The 14,741-nt window shown below is 38.5% G+C and overlaps 1 long non-coding RNA gene across 2 annotated transcripts in view; it reads right to left on the minus strand.

Moving 5' to 3' along the window:
• Positions 1-7,680: 7,680 nt before the first annotated feature.
• Positions 7,681-14,741, minus strand: part of LOC103881229 — a 32,782-nt gene continuing 25,721 nt past the window's right edge. Inside the window, exon 3 of one of the 2 annotated variants that reach the window (XR_001898948.3) lies at positions 7,681-9,375. This is a non-coding gene — a long non-coding RNA (uncharacterized LOC103881229). Of the gene's footprint in view, positions 9,379-14,741 lie in introns of both variants that reach the window. The other variant, XR_001898947.3, reaches the window with a different exon arrangement.

The following is a 14,741-nucleotide window of genomic DNA, read 5'->3' on the forward strand; positions in this document are numbered from 1 at the left end:
ATGCGCTCAGTCTTAAAATCAGTAACATCTCCAGTTATACCAGTGATTACTCCCAGACTAAAGGTTCTTTGACTCCCATTTCATTTTCCAAATAGTGAGATGTTCTTGAATACCAAATTGAAAATTACAGAGCCAAGAAAAGAAGAGACAAATAATAATATTTAACATTTACTATGCTAGGTCTTTTACATGAATTAACTTATTTTATCCTCAAAAACCCTCATGGTAGACACTAACATTACTCCTAATAAACAGATGAGTAAGCTGAGGCACAGAAAGGTAAAATAAGTTGCAGTGTGGTCTTACTAAAAATTGTATTAGATGATGAAATCAGTAAGAATGATGGAATGAGAATCATTGAATATCATCTCGTCTACAAAAGCAACAAAAACACTAGAAAAAAATAAATCAACTTCTTCAGAATCCTGGATATTAACCAAAAGCTTGCAACCATTCAGGAAGCATTAATTCAAGAAAAATGACTGAATTTTAACAAATTTTTTTTGACATTTTAACTCATTTTGTTTCTATGCCTCTCTCCCAGCTCTGTGGTAGCCTTGAAAACAAATAGCCCACAGTTACTGTGAAAATCAGAAGCTTCTGGGGGACACACAATGGGGCTGGAGTTCTTTCAAAGCCTCATTTTCAGAGAATTGTCATTGCTTGACCTGTCTGCGAATTCCCTGGAAAATCCACTCGCAGAGTTTGTCTTAAGCTGACCTACTAGAGCTTGCCCAGTGACAACATTTTCCCCAAGAGTGTTTATTGAAAACAATCAGTGGCAGTTATACACAATGAAACAGCTGTATGAAGCAGCAATAACAATTTGGGTAAGCAAAAAATTGGACAAAAAAATCTTAGAAAAATCTGGGGAATGACATTCCATAGGGGGCTTGACAAATTCCAACATATTCCTGGAAATCTAGAAGTCCATGCATGTGTATAGAGCTGTGTACAGGCCCAGGAAATACTTAAGAAAGTCCTAAGCTCATTTCTCTGGCTGCCCCTGAGGCTCTACACAAGCAAGAAGTAGAAATTTGGCTGGGTATAATGGCTCACGCCTAGAATCCCAGCACTTGGGGAAGTTGAGGCAGGAGTATTGCTTGAAGCCAGGAATTCAAGACCAGTCTGGGCAACATAGAGAGGCCTCATCTCTACAAAAAATGTAAAAAATATCCAGGTATGGTGGTGCACACCTGTAGTCCCAGCTACTTGGAAGGCTGAGGCTGGAGAATCTGTGAGCCCAGGAGTTGAGGCTGCAGTGAGCTATGATTATGCCACTGCACTTCAGCCTGGGTGATACAGCAAGACCCCATTTCTAAAAATAAAATAGGCTGGGGGCAGTGGCTCACGCTTATAATCCCAGCACTTTGGGAGGCCGAGATGGGCGGATCACCTGAGGTCGGGAGTTCCAGACCAGCCTGACCAACACAGAGAAACACTGTCTGTACTAAAAATACAAAATTATCAGGCGTGGTGGCCCATGCCTATAATCCCAGCTACTCAGGAGGCTGAGGCAGGAGAACCGCTTGAACCCAGGAGGCAGAGGTTGCAGTGAGCTGAGATCACACCATTGAACTCCAGTCTGGGCAACAAGAGAGAAACTCCGTCTCAAGAAAAATAAAAAATAAAAAGAGATTGAGGTTGTAAATGGTGTGCCTAAGCATTGATGGTATGTCTCAATACGTATGCAAAACCTCTTAGCAAAGGCTAGAAGACTTACTGGTTTCAGGTATTTAAGGATATCTACGTCCAATTATTAGCTGACCACAAAGCCGACTGAGCAGATTTCCATGGTTATACACTACAATGAATATAGACCTTGCAGAATAAGTTTAGCAATGTCATTAAACAAACAACAAGTAAAAACAGAAATAACAACAATCCTGGGGAAGGAGGAAGAATCAGATTTTCAAAGTCGCTGCATTTTATAATTTAAAATGTCTAATTTTCAACAAAATAAGAGGGATATTTAAAAAATTAAGAAAGTATTGCCCATACACAGAGGGAAACAAAAGTAGTCATTATAAATATTCATTGAGGAAGCCCAGATGTTGGACTTAATAGCCAAAGACTTTAAAATACCTATTTAAATATTTTCAACTAACTAAAGAAATATTATGTCTAAAGAATTAAAAGAATATATGAGAACAATTTCTCACCAAATAGAGAATATCAATAAGGAGATGGAACATATCAAAAAGAATTAATAAAAATTCTATAGTTGGAAGGTAGAACAACTGAAATTTGAAAGTTATCTAGAGGGATTCAACAGCAGATTTGAGCTAGCAGTAGAAAGAATAATCAAATCTAAAGATAGGCCAACTGACATTATCCAGTTTGAAGATTAGAGAGAGAAGAAAAACGAATGAAGAAAAATAAACAGAGGCTTAGACATCTGTGGGACACATTAAACATGTCAACATACTCATAATGAGATTGCCAGAAAAGGAGAAAAGAAACAAGAGTAGAAAGAATATTTGCAGACATAATGACTGAAAACTTCACAAATTTGATGAAAAAACATTAATTTACAATCCAAGAAGTCTCTACAAGCTCCAGGTAGAATAAAACTCAAAGAGATCCACCCATAGATGCATTATTGTTAAATGGTCAAAAGACAAAGATATAATTTTGAAAGCAACAAGAGGGAAGTGATTCATCACATATAAGTGATCTTCAATAAGATTAACAGATAATTTCTCATCAGAAATTGGAGGTCAGAAAGCAGAGGGATGGGGTGGGGGTGGGGGCATCCTGTCAACCAAGAATTTTATATCCAGCAGAACTAACCTTCGAAAATAAAGGAGAAATTAAGATAAACAAAAACTGAAAGAATTTGTCACTAGCAGACTTGTACTACAAGAAACACTAAAGGGTGTGTTTCAGGCTGAAATGAATAAAAACCAGATAGTAAGTCAAATACAAATGAAGAGATAAAGAGCACTGGTAGGGCTGGGCTAAGTGGCTCACACCTATAATCCCAACAGTTTGGGAGACCAAGGCAGGAAGATCACTTGAGGCCGGAAGTTCAAGGCCGGCCTGAGCAACATAGGAAGACACTGTCTCTACAAAAAAATTTAAAAATTAGCCAGGTGTGGTGGCATGCACCTATAGTCCTACATACTTGGGAGGCTGAGGTAGGAGGATTCCTTGATCCCAGGAGTTTGAGGCTGTAGTGAACTATGATGGCAACTGCACTCCAGCCTGGGCAACAGGGCAGTACCCTGTCTCTGGAAAAAAAAAATAAAAGGGTGCTGGCAAAAGTAACTACATTGGCTGATACAAAGGTAATATAAATCTTTTGTTTGTAACTCTTTTTTTCTTCCTATCTGATTTAAAATGCAACTATATAAAGTACTAATGTAAATCTGTGTTGTTGGGCAGAGATGTAATCTGTATGACAACAATAGGACAAGAAGTGGTGGGACAGAACTATATAGGATAAGATGTGTGTATACTACTGAAATTAAGTTGGTACTAATCCTAACTAGATTGTTATAAATCAAGATATTAATTGTGGCTGGAAGTGTTAACCTCCCAAGTAGCTGTAAACCAGCTGCTCAGGAGGCTGAGGTGAGAGGATTGCTTGAGGACAGGAGTTTGAGACCAGCCTGAGCAACATAGCAAGACACTGTTTTTAAAATTTTTTATATTTAATTGACTTAAAAAAATATTAATTATAATTCCCAGGACAACTACTATGAATATAACTAAAAATATGTATAGTAAAAGAAATAACATGGGAATTAAGATTATACACCAGAAAATATTTATCACAAAAAAGGCAATAATGGATGAATGAAGGAATAAAACATAAAAGATGAATAGAAAACAAATAGAAAAATGACTGACATAAATCTTACCTTAACAGTAATTACATTGAATGTAAATAAATTGAACATTTTAATTAAAAGACAGAACTACATTTTGTAAAAAAAAAAATCAAAAACAAAAACAAAACATGATCCAACTTTATGCTAGGTACAAGAGACTCCTTTAGATTAAAAGACACAAATAGGCTGAAAGTTAAAATATGGGGAAAATATACCATGTAAACAGTAACCAAAAGAGAGATGAAGTGGCTATACTAATATTAGACAAAATAGACTGTAAAATATGATGGTAAGAGACTCAATCCAGCAAAAAGATATAACAGTATACATACATATGCACCTAACAACATGAGGCAAAACTGACAGACTGGAAAGGAAATGAAAATAATTCAACAATAATAGTTGGAGACTTCAATATCTCACTTTTAATAACAGAACAGACAAAAAATCAACAAGAAAACTGAACACTTGAACAACATTATAAACCAACCAGACCTAACAGACATGGATGAACCTTGAAAACACTACGCTACACTTTTTCACACAAAAAAATCACTTATTGTGTGATTCCATTTATACAGATTGTTTAGAACATAGAGTAGAGAGAATAGATTAGTGATTTCTGGGAGTTGTGGGGAGGAGAAAAAGGGAAGTGACTAACAATAAGATTTTTTTTTTTTTTTTAATTTTTTTAGATGGACTCTCACTCTGTCTCCAGGCTGGAGTGTGCAGTGGCATGATCTCAGCTCACTGCATCCTCGACTCCCTGGTTCAAGTGATTCTTCTGCCTCAGCCTCCTGAGTAACTGGGATTACAGGCATGTGCCACCATGCCCAGCTAATTTTTGTATTTTTAGTAGAGATGGGGTTTCATCATGTTGGCCAGGATGGTCTCCATATCCTGACCTCGTGATCTGCCTGCCTCAGCCTCCCAAAGTGCTGGGATTACAGGCCTGAGCCACCACACCCAGCCATAAGATTTCTTTTGAGGGTGATAAAAATGTTCTGGAATTTGATAGTGGTGATGTTTACACAACAGTCTGAATATACTAAACGCAACTAAACTGTAAGCTTTAAAAGGGTAAAATTTTATGGTATGTGAATTAAATCTCAATAAAAATTATATGAAATTGGGAGTTAGTTGTGTCTTAACACACCTTCAGCTATTTTCACTTGTGACTTATCTAGAAATATACCATATATTATTCAAGACTTCTGAGGTTGCTCCATTACCAATTCATTCCTTTATATTAGATGTTGCTGTCCCAGAGTTCTCTTTTAAAACATATATCAATTGCCTTAAGGGTAATTGCCATATGAAGTCTCTAACTCCCTCATGTGAGTGGATTTTTAGTCCCCAGAGAATGGGCAAAGAATGAAACACCAGTTTTTTCAGGCTCATGACTCTGTTTAGCCCGGAGGGGAGCAGAAAGAAACATTCCTATCTCCAATTATCAGATAACTCTGTGTCCTTAGAAATGAGTTTTAACCTTTCCAAGCATTTCCTTGTAATTTGCTAAGTGAAACTAATATTAATTGCCATTCATGCGTCACTGGATTTTCGCTAAAATTTATGAGATATTAAGCCTGAGTTAACCAAGTTGGGAAGGGCAGTAATGGGGCCCAGCAGGGAGGGATGAGGAATGGAAAAGAAAGACAGAAGAACAACCACTTTCTCTTTGTCCACAAAATAACACTTGTTTGGCCCACATCATAGGGCTACTGCAAGGATCAAAGGATGTTGTGTCTGTGTAAGTGCTTTGCATCCACAGTACGCCACACAAATGAGAGGAATCATTCCTGTTTAATGAGCTAGAGAAGCAGTTCACTACATTATTAGTGGTCTGAGTTACTGTTCAGTTCTCACGTGTAGGATCTTGCCCACATTTTCCATAGAAAAAATTGGTCTTTAAAAGATTGGTGTGTTACAAATATGAAATAATAGCACTGTCATTAATGATTATAAATTGTTCAGCAACTATGACTGAATGACATATCAACAAAAGTCTAAAGTACATAATCAAACATTCTTAATATGTTGACAGAATTTGAAACAGAATCAAGACAATTTAAAAGCACTTTGTTAATGGGAAGATGTCAAATAAATGCCAGTTATTATTATGAATTGAACTATGAAACTTTTATTCATTTTAATTTTTAAGCTCATGTGGAAAAATATTAACCAATTTCTAATGCAGTCCCATGACAGTATTTATTGGTGCCATCTGCTGGAAGTTTCTGAAAAATTGATGAGGTGAAGATGAACAAAATGATAAATAGCACAGCACATTGTATTTTAAGTACACATAATCCTATTCTTCACATATTAAAATTAATGTAGGTAAAGTTCTTGGCATGCATTTCTTGTATTAATATTTGCTATGTAAAACATTTTAATGCTGAATAAATGAATGTGTGTCTTGAATTACAGCATCAAAATTCACTCATTCACCAATATGTTTTGAGCTGTTGCTGTCTCTGCCAGGCCCTGTGCTAAGAACCAAGCATGCCAGGAGGTATAAGTCACTGTCCCTGCTCACATGGCACCTAGGGCCTCCATTTGGTGGGGGAGAAGATGGATTCACAAACAACTAATGTAACACACTGGAAAACAAAAGCTCCATGGGGGAAACTGAGGAGGGGCCTCTCAAATCCAGGGGATAGTAGTTTTTTCCACAAAATACTGAAATTCACTATCTTTGCATAATTGGGGGAAAGAGGGAACTATTACTGAAGAAAAATCAAACTAAGGAAACGAAACCACCAGGCAAGTAGAAAATAAAGGTATAAAGAAAACAAAACTTTCTCCAAGCCTGTGAAACGTCACAGGTGTCAAGCAGTCACCATGATCATCAGATTAGATTTAAATTAGTCTAGCCTTCTGCCTATTAAATGCACCATAGATTTCAATGTAGAATATATAAACTCTGCAGACCAATATATTTATGATGAAACCCCAACATAATTTGCCCTACAATGAATTCAGACATAAGACTACTGTGATGAGCTTTCATCTTACTCAGCAGGCTCATCCCAATCAGTTTGCCAACCCCACACAAATGCAATCCTGCATTTTACATGACTGAAATTTTTGGGACCCCACCTAGGGAGCTTTAGTGGGGACTTACAGGTATGTGTAATAAAAGTTATCTTTAGACCAGTGGTTCACAAACTTTAGTGTGCATGAAAATCACCTGGAGAGCTTCTTAAAATGCCGAGTGCTGTCCCCTTCACCCCCAACCCCGAGAGTTTCTCATTCAGAAGGTCCTAGGCACCATCTGAGAATTCGCATTTCTAACAAGTTCCCAGGTAATGTTGATGTTGCTGGTCTAGAGACCGCATTTGAGAACACTGCCTCAGACTATGGTAAGATGAAACAAAGACAAAATATTCATCAGCTTTATAAGCATTTTAAAATAACTTATGATGGTTTGTTCTGATTTTAAAAGAAATACAGGGTATATTGAAAAAACTGAAAAATAGAGACAATTATGAAGAAGAAAAGGAAAATCACTTAAAATTTCAACACCCAGAAATAACCACTATAAACATTTAATATCTTTCGTTCCATATTTCTTTTGATGTGTGTACATCCACACTTATACATAATTGAACTCATTTGGTGTATACAATTTTGGCATTTGATTTTTTCTTTGGGTATCATATTTTGAGCATATTCCATACTATCTAAAAATTAGCCAACAGAGAGTACATCAATGATCAGGAAATTGTCTTGAGCAGCTAGGGTTTAAAATCATGGGACCTCTGGAAAACGGGTAGAACACACCACAGACTTGACCCATTCAAGGGGCAAAGAAGCTGGGGAATTTATCTTATATTTTTTCTTTGTCATCAGTTGAGGGCCAGTGCTTCCAACACTATTAACTTTTCAATACTGCTGGCCTTCCAATGCTTGGCCAAGAGAAAGCCCTAAGAAAGTCACAGGTGGTTCCAATAGGATGCCACTGGTATATAAAGGAACGATGAATAAGTATGGATAGGCTATGAGCGGGTAATCAATAATAGCTACTACAGGCAACAAATCTAGAGTGAGGATGAAGCCTCCCACAGAGATGACTTTGAGAAGCACATCCATCTAGTCTTCTATTACGTTCATTTGTTTTTTAAAATATCAGTCCTATTATGAAGCAGTTACATCTTGCATTCTTTCTATTGAAGCAGTTTTTATAGAGATTGTCTTTCTGGAGATGTTCTTATGAACTAAGCCTGATAGCCTGCTGTACTCACAGCTTGGAAATGAAGGACCCTCCATCAGCTTGCTCTGACACCATACTTGCCAGCACTCCTTCATGCTGAATTATTGTCTGTAGTAGTTCAGCGTATCTTAGACTGCCTGTGGTTGTCTCCATATTAGCTCTCTTTCTACAGTGGTAGAGTTTTCTGAGATTAATGTATTCCATTTTTCTCCAAATCATTTAAGCTGTCTTCCACCTCAGCTTCCACCTCAGGTGGTCAGTACCACCTCACTATGGGTAGGCCAGTTCCAAGCTGTTTCCATGTTTATCTTCTTAGTGTGATTTTAGGGATGCTGAAAATCTTACCTGCCCCAAATTCTGGCCTGGTAGAGACAGCCTGTAAGAGAGCTCTTGGGAATAGTTATATCTAGGGGCCAATTATTCTACAGCAATTCCCTTTTGGAGTCCCTGAGTGTCAAGAAAGTCTTAGCTGAGCTATGGGAAGTTAAAAGGAGAATCCATGCATGTGAGAAAAGAGAGTCAGAGTTCCCTGGGGGCATTGTGGTGGTGACAGCTGTGATGAATGTGAGATTCCTAAGGAAAAGGAAGATCTCAGAGGACAGGAGATAGGGCTCTAACATCAGCTGCCTTTCAGTGTCAATTTCCCACCCACTGATAACTTTAGAGGATGACAGTGTGGTTTTGAGGAAGATGATAGTTTCTTATATGTGTACTGAACATCATAGGTACATGAACTAACAATGGATGGTAAATGAATCTCCAAAAGCAAGAGATGCGTTCCCTTGCTCAAGGAAGTGATACTGGACCAGCCCTAGCTACCTTTAAAGGAGCACTAGAGATTGGTAGAAGAGCAGTAATAGACCACTCAGGCATTGAGGATAGAAAGGGTTATACTTGTTTGAGTTCAAACCACTATGAGATCCTCAATAATAACTGTGTCTCTTATATAAGGCTCAGCAGTACTCTTCTATGAAAAATAAACAAGTCACATAAACCCTCTGAAGCCAAGGCTACCTCATACATAAAATGGATTTTGGGACTATACTAGGCCCTGTAAATGGCATCCATATTTCCCATTCAAGTTCAAAACCAATCATGAGATAGCCAAAGAGGTCAGGTAGCTGGAAACTACAACGCCAACTTTATTAATAAAAGAGCTGATACTGGAAAACCTGGGCTTAGGTGCACAGCAAGAGTGGGCTTCCTAATACTGCATGCTAGAATTGGGCAGGCATATTCACCCAGTCACTGGCTCAAATGGACAGCAGAGACCTCTTCATTCCTTCCTTGAGACATGGAGAGGCAGGAGTAAAGGCACAGTAGCTGCTGGTGGGCAGATTTGACAGAGACAAAGACAGAAATGGGAGAGAAATAGGAGATAAATGGATCAACCGTGCTTATAAAGATCTTTCTTCCAAACTCTTCCTGCAGGGAATAGAAAGTTACTGGGTGTATTGTACTAATGAAAGCTTCTCTGCCTGGAGACAGGTGGAGTAATAGGAATAAGCAATCATCCTTTCCAATAAGGATAATCCTACTTATTTGGCAGAGTTGCTGCAAGGCTTAAATTAGGTAAAATCACATTCATGGTTCATCACATGGGCTTAAGCTTCCGACAGCTCTGAGTTTGGAACCATGCTCTGTAACTATTAGCTGGCCTTGGCAGAATACTAAACTCTTTAGCCTCAGTTTCCTAATAAATAAAATGAACATAATAATTGTTTATTTCAGAAGGTTGTCTTAAGAATCAACAAAGAGCATTTAGCACAGAGCTGGGCACATGATAAGAACTCAATACCTACTAGATACTTAATCATATTAAAGCATGTAACACAATGTCCAATACATGGACTTAGTACATAGCAGTGGTGGTGGTAATTATTGTTGTTGTTATTTTTATTGGCCTAGAATTGTCCCTAGGCTTCTTAAAATGCTATTATTTTCTAGGAAAGGAGGTCTTTTCAGTACTGTGGTTAAGATTACTTTCATTAGGTTTGACTTCTAACTTCAACATAGCCCTATTTGCAAGGAGTCTATAGAAACTATCAACTGAGTCAGGACCATTTCCTGAGCCTTTCCCAACACCTCTGCTATTTAGAGGTCAGATGTCAGCAGAAATTCAAGAAAAATATGCCCATATTAGGAGAACTCTCAAATCCCCATGGAGCTACATTGCCCAACACCATCTGTGTTGGTTTCATGCCGTAACATTCATCACTTCCCAATTGACAGCAGCACTGGTTCTATTCCAGTAATTGTGACAAAGAACACAATACTCAGAAACTCCAGGGACAAAGAGATATATGTGTTCACTTAGTGTGGATAAGGGATTTTTACTCTCTAACTACTAGAGATCTAATAAACATTCCTTGAACCTGTGATACGGTGTCCTATATCCAACTTTCTCACAATCTCTTACTTTTGTTAAAACAGCTTTACTAAAATATAATTCACGTACCATACAATTCACCCATTTAATTGTTTTAGTAGAAACAAAACCATCATCACAATCTAATTTTAGAACATTTTTATCTCCCCTGAAGGAAACCCAGCGTCCATCAGCAGTAATCTCCATTCCCCCGTTAGGCCCTCTCTAGCCCCACACAAATGCTAATATATTTTCTGTCATTATACATTTTCTTATTCTGAACATTTTATATAAATGGCCACATATAAAATGTGGTCTTTTGGCTCCTTTCACCTAGCCTAATGTTTTCAAGGCCCATCTATGTTGCAGCATGTATTAGAACTTCATGCCTTTTTATGGCCAAATAGTATTCCATTGTGTGAGTATTCTACATGTTATTCATCCATTCATCAGTTGATGAAAATTTGGGTTGTTCCTACTTTTTTTTTGGCTGTTCTGAATAATGCTACTCTGAACATTTGAGTACAACTTTTTGTGTAGACATAGGTTTTTATTTCTCTTGGATATATACCTTAGAGTAAAATTTCTGGGTCATTTGATAACCTTAAGTTTAATTTTTTAAAGAATTGCCAAATTGTTATAGAAAGCAATGGCTACATTTCACATTCCTACCAGCAAAAATCAGCGTTCCAATGATATAGTTTGGCTCTGTGTTCCCACCCAAATCTCATGTTGAATTGTGCTCCAGTGTTGGAGGAGGGGCCTGGTGGGAGGTGATTGAATCATGGTGGGGGGATTTCCCCTGTGCTGTTCTCATGATAGTGAGTTCTCACAGAATCTTGTTGTTTAAAAGTGTGTAGCACCTCCCTGCTTTGCTCTCTTCCCCTTCCTCTAAGCATGTGGGACATGTCTGCTTCCCCTTCACCTTCTGCCGTGATTCTAAGTTTCCTGAGGCCTCCCCAGCCATGCTACCTGTACAACCTGTGGAACCGTGAGCCTATTAAACCTCTATAAATTATCCCATTTCAAGAACGACTTTTTAGCAATGTAAGAACGGACTAATGTAGAAAATTGGCAACAGAGAAGTGAGTCATTGCTATGCGGATACCTGAAGATGCAAAAGCAATTTTGGATCTCGGTAACAGGCAGAGGTTGAAACAGTTTGGAGGGGTCAGAAGAAGAAAGGAAGATGAAGGAAAGTTTGGAACTTCATAGAGACTTGTTAAATTGTTGTGACCAAAATGCTGACAGTGAAATGGACAATGAAGTCCAGGCTGAAGTCGTATCAGATGGAGATGAGGAACTTACTGGGAAGTGGAGCAAAGGTCACCTTTGCTATGCTTTAGCAAAGAGACTGGTGGCATTGTTCCTGTGCTCTAAGGATCTTTGGAACTTTGAACTTGAGAGTGATGAGTTAGGGTATATGGCAGAAGAAATTTTTAAGCAACAAACCATTCAAAAAGTGACCTGGCTGCTTTTAATGTGGTCGTATGCATGAGCAAAGACATGATCTACTTGTATTTTAAAGGGAAGCCAAGCATAAAATTTACAAAATTTGCAGCCTGACCATGTGATGGAAAAGAAAAATTCGTTTTCTGGGGAGGAATTCAATCCAGCTGCAGAAATCTGTATAAGTAAAGAGGAGCCAAATGTTAACAGCCAAGGTAATGGGGAAAAGAACTAGAAGGCATTTCAGACTTTCACAGCAGCCTCCCTCCCATACAGGCCCAGAGGCCTGGGAGGGAAGAGTAGTTTCAGAAGACACGCCTGGGGCCCTGCTTCCCTGTGCAACCTCAGGACATTTCTCCCTGTGTCCCAGACACTTCAGCTCCAGCCTTGGCTTAAAGGGCTCCAGATACATCTCAGGCCACTGCTCCAGAGGATGTAAGACATAAACCTTGTGGTATCAAGGGCTTCCATGTGGTATTAAGCCTGCAGGTGTGCAGAGGGCACGAGTTGAGGCTTGGGAGCCTTCACCTGGATTTCAGAAGATATATGGAAACACCTAGATGTCCAGGCAGAAGTCTGCTGTGGGGGTAGAGCCCTCATGGATAACCTCTTCTAGGGAAGTGTGGAGGGGAAATGTGGGGTTGGAGTTCCCACACAGAGTCCCCACTGGGGCACTGCCTAATGGAGCTGTGAGGAGAAGGCCACAATCCTCCAAAGCCCAGAATGGTAGATCCACTGACAACCTGCATTGTGTGTCTGGAAAAGCCACAGACACTCAACACCAGTCATGAAAGCAGCCCTGGGGACTGTACCCCACAGTAGCACAGGGGTGGTGCCTGAGGCCTTGGGAGCCTACCCCTTGCATCGGTGTGGCCTGGATGTGAGACATGAAGTCAAAGGAGATGATTTTGGAGCTTTGAGATTTAACGGCTGCCCTACTGGATTTCAACTTGCATGGGCCTGGTAGCCCCTTTGTTTTAGACTATTTTTCTGCCTTTTGGAATGGGAGCATTTTCCCAATGTCTGTACCCCCATTGTATCTTGGAAGTAGCTGACTTGTTTTGATTTTACAGGCTCATAGGCAGAAGGGACTTGCCTTGTCTCAGATGAGACTCTGGACTTGGGCTTTTGAGTTAATGCTGGAATGAGTTAAGACTCTGGGGGACTGTTGAGAAGTCATGATTGTGTTCTGAAATGTGAGAAAAACATGAGATTTGGGAGGGGCTGGGGGCAGAAAGATATGATTTAGCTCTCCAAATCGCAAGTCAAATTGTAATCTCCAGTGTTGGAGGAGGGGCCTGGTGGGAGATGATTGGATCATTGGGGCAGAGTTCCTCTTTGCTGTTCTCATGATAGTGAGTGAGATCTCATGAGATCTGGTTGTTTAAAACTATCTAGCTCCTCCTCCTTCACTCTCTTCCTCCTGCTCCAGCCATGTAGGACATGTCTGTTTTCCCTTCACCTTCTGCCGTGATTGTAAGTTTCCTGAGGCCTCTCCAGCTACACGTCCTGTACAATCTGTGAAACCATGAGCCAACTAAACCTCTTTTCTTTATAAATTACCTTGTCTCAGGTAGTTCTTTATAGCAATATGAGAGCAGGCTAATATACACATTTTCTCCACTTCCTCACCAACATTTGTTACTGTCTTTCTTTTTTTTTCTCGTAACTATACTAGCATGTGTGAAGTGGAATCTCGTTGTAGTTTTTATTTCCATTTTCCCAATGATGTTGAGTATCTTTTTATGTGTTTATTGGCCATTTATATATCTTCTTGGGAGAAATTACTATTCAAGTACTTTCCTCATTTTTTACCAGGTTATTTATTTTATTGTTGAGTTGTAAAAGTTTTCCATATGTTCTTGATACAATACCCTTATTAGACACGATTTCCAGATTTCTCCCATTCTGTCAGTTGTTTTTCATTGTCTTCATAGTTTCTTTGAAGCACAAAAGGCTTTAATTTTTCTGTAGTCCAATTTATTTATTTTTCTTTGGCTTTTTGTGCATTAGGTGCTATATCTAAGAAACCACTGCCTAACCCAAGTTCATAAAGATTTACTCCTATGCTTTCTTCTAAGAGTTTTATAGCTTTAGCTCTTACATTTAGGTCTTTGATGCATTTTGAGTTAATTTTTGCATATGGTGTGAATAAAGGTCTAAATCCATTCTTCTGCATGTGGATATCCTTTGCAGAAAAGACTATTCTTTCCCCTATTGATGTCAAAACTAAACTAACCAGGGATGTATGAGTTTATTTCTGGACTCTCCATTCTGTTCCATTGACCTATATGTCTATCCTTAAGCCTATAACACACAATCTTGATTACTTGAAGTTTGTGGTAAGTTTTGGAATCGGGAGTGTGAGTACTCCAAATTTGTCCTTTTCTTGTCATTATTGTTTTGGCTATTCTAGATATCTTTTATTTACATATGAATTTTAGGATCAGGTTTTCCATGAGGTGTATACCATAAGTTTTCATATGTTATATTTTGTTTTCATTCATCTTGAATATTTTCTGATTTTTCCATGTGATTTTTTTCTTCAAACCATGGTTAATAACATGTTTAATTTTTACATATTTGTGAGTTTCCCACATATCTGTTATTGATTTCTAATCTAATTCCACTACGATTGGAAAAGATACTTGGTATTATTTCATTCTCCTTAAATTTATTGAGGTTTGTTTTGTGGCCTACAATATAGTCTATTCTATAAAATGTTCCATGTTCACTTGAGCAAAATGTGTATTCTGCTGCAAATGTGTATTCTTGAGCAAAATGTTGATGGCGTGTGTCCTATAGATCTCTGTTAGGTCAGGTTGGTTTATGGCCCTATTCAACTCTTTCATCTCCTTATTGATCTTCTGCC

This window comes from Papio anubis, chromosome 8, assembly GCF_008728515.1.
Source record: "Papio anubis isolate 15944 chromosome 8, Panubis1.0, whole genome shotgun sequence".
In the NCBI taxonomy this organism is placed as follows: domain Eukaryota; kingdom Metazoa; phylum Chordata; class Mammalia; order Primates; family Cercopithecidae; genus Papio; species Papio anubis.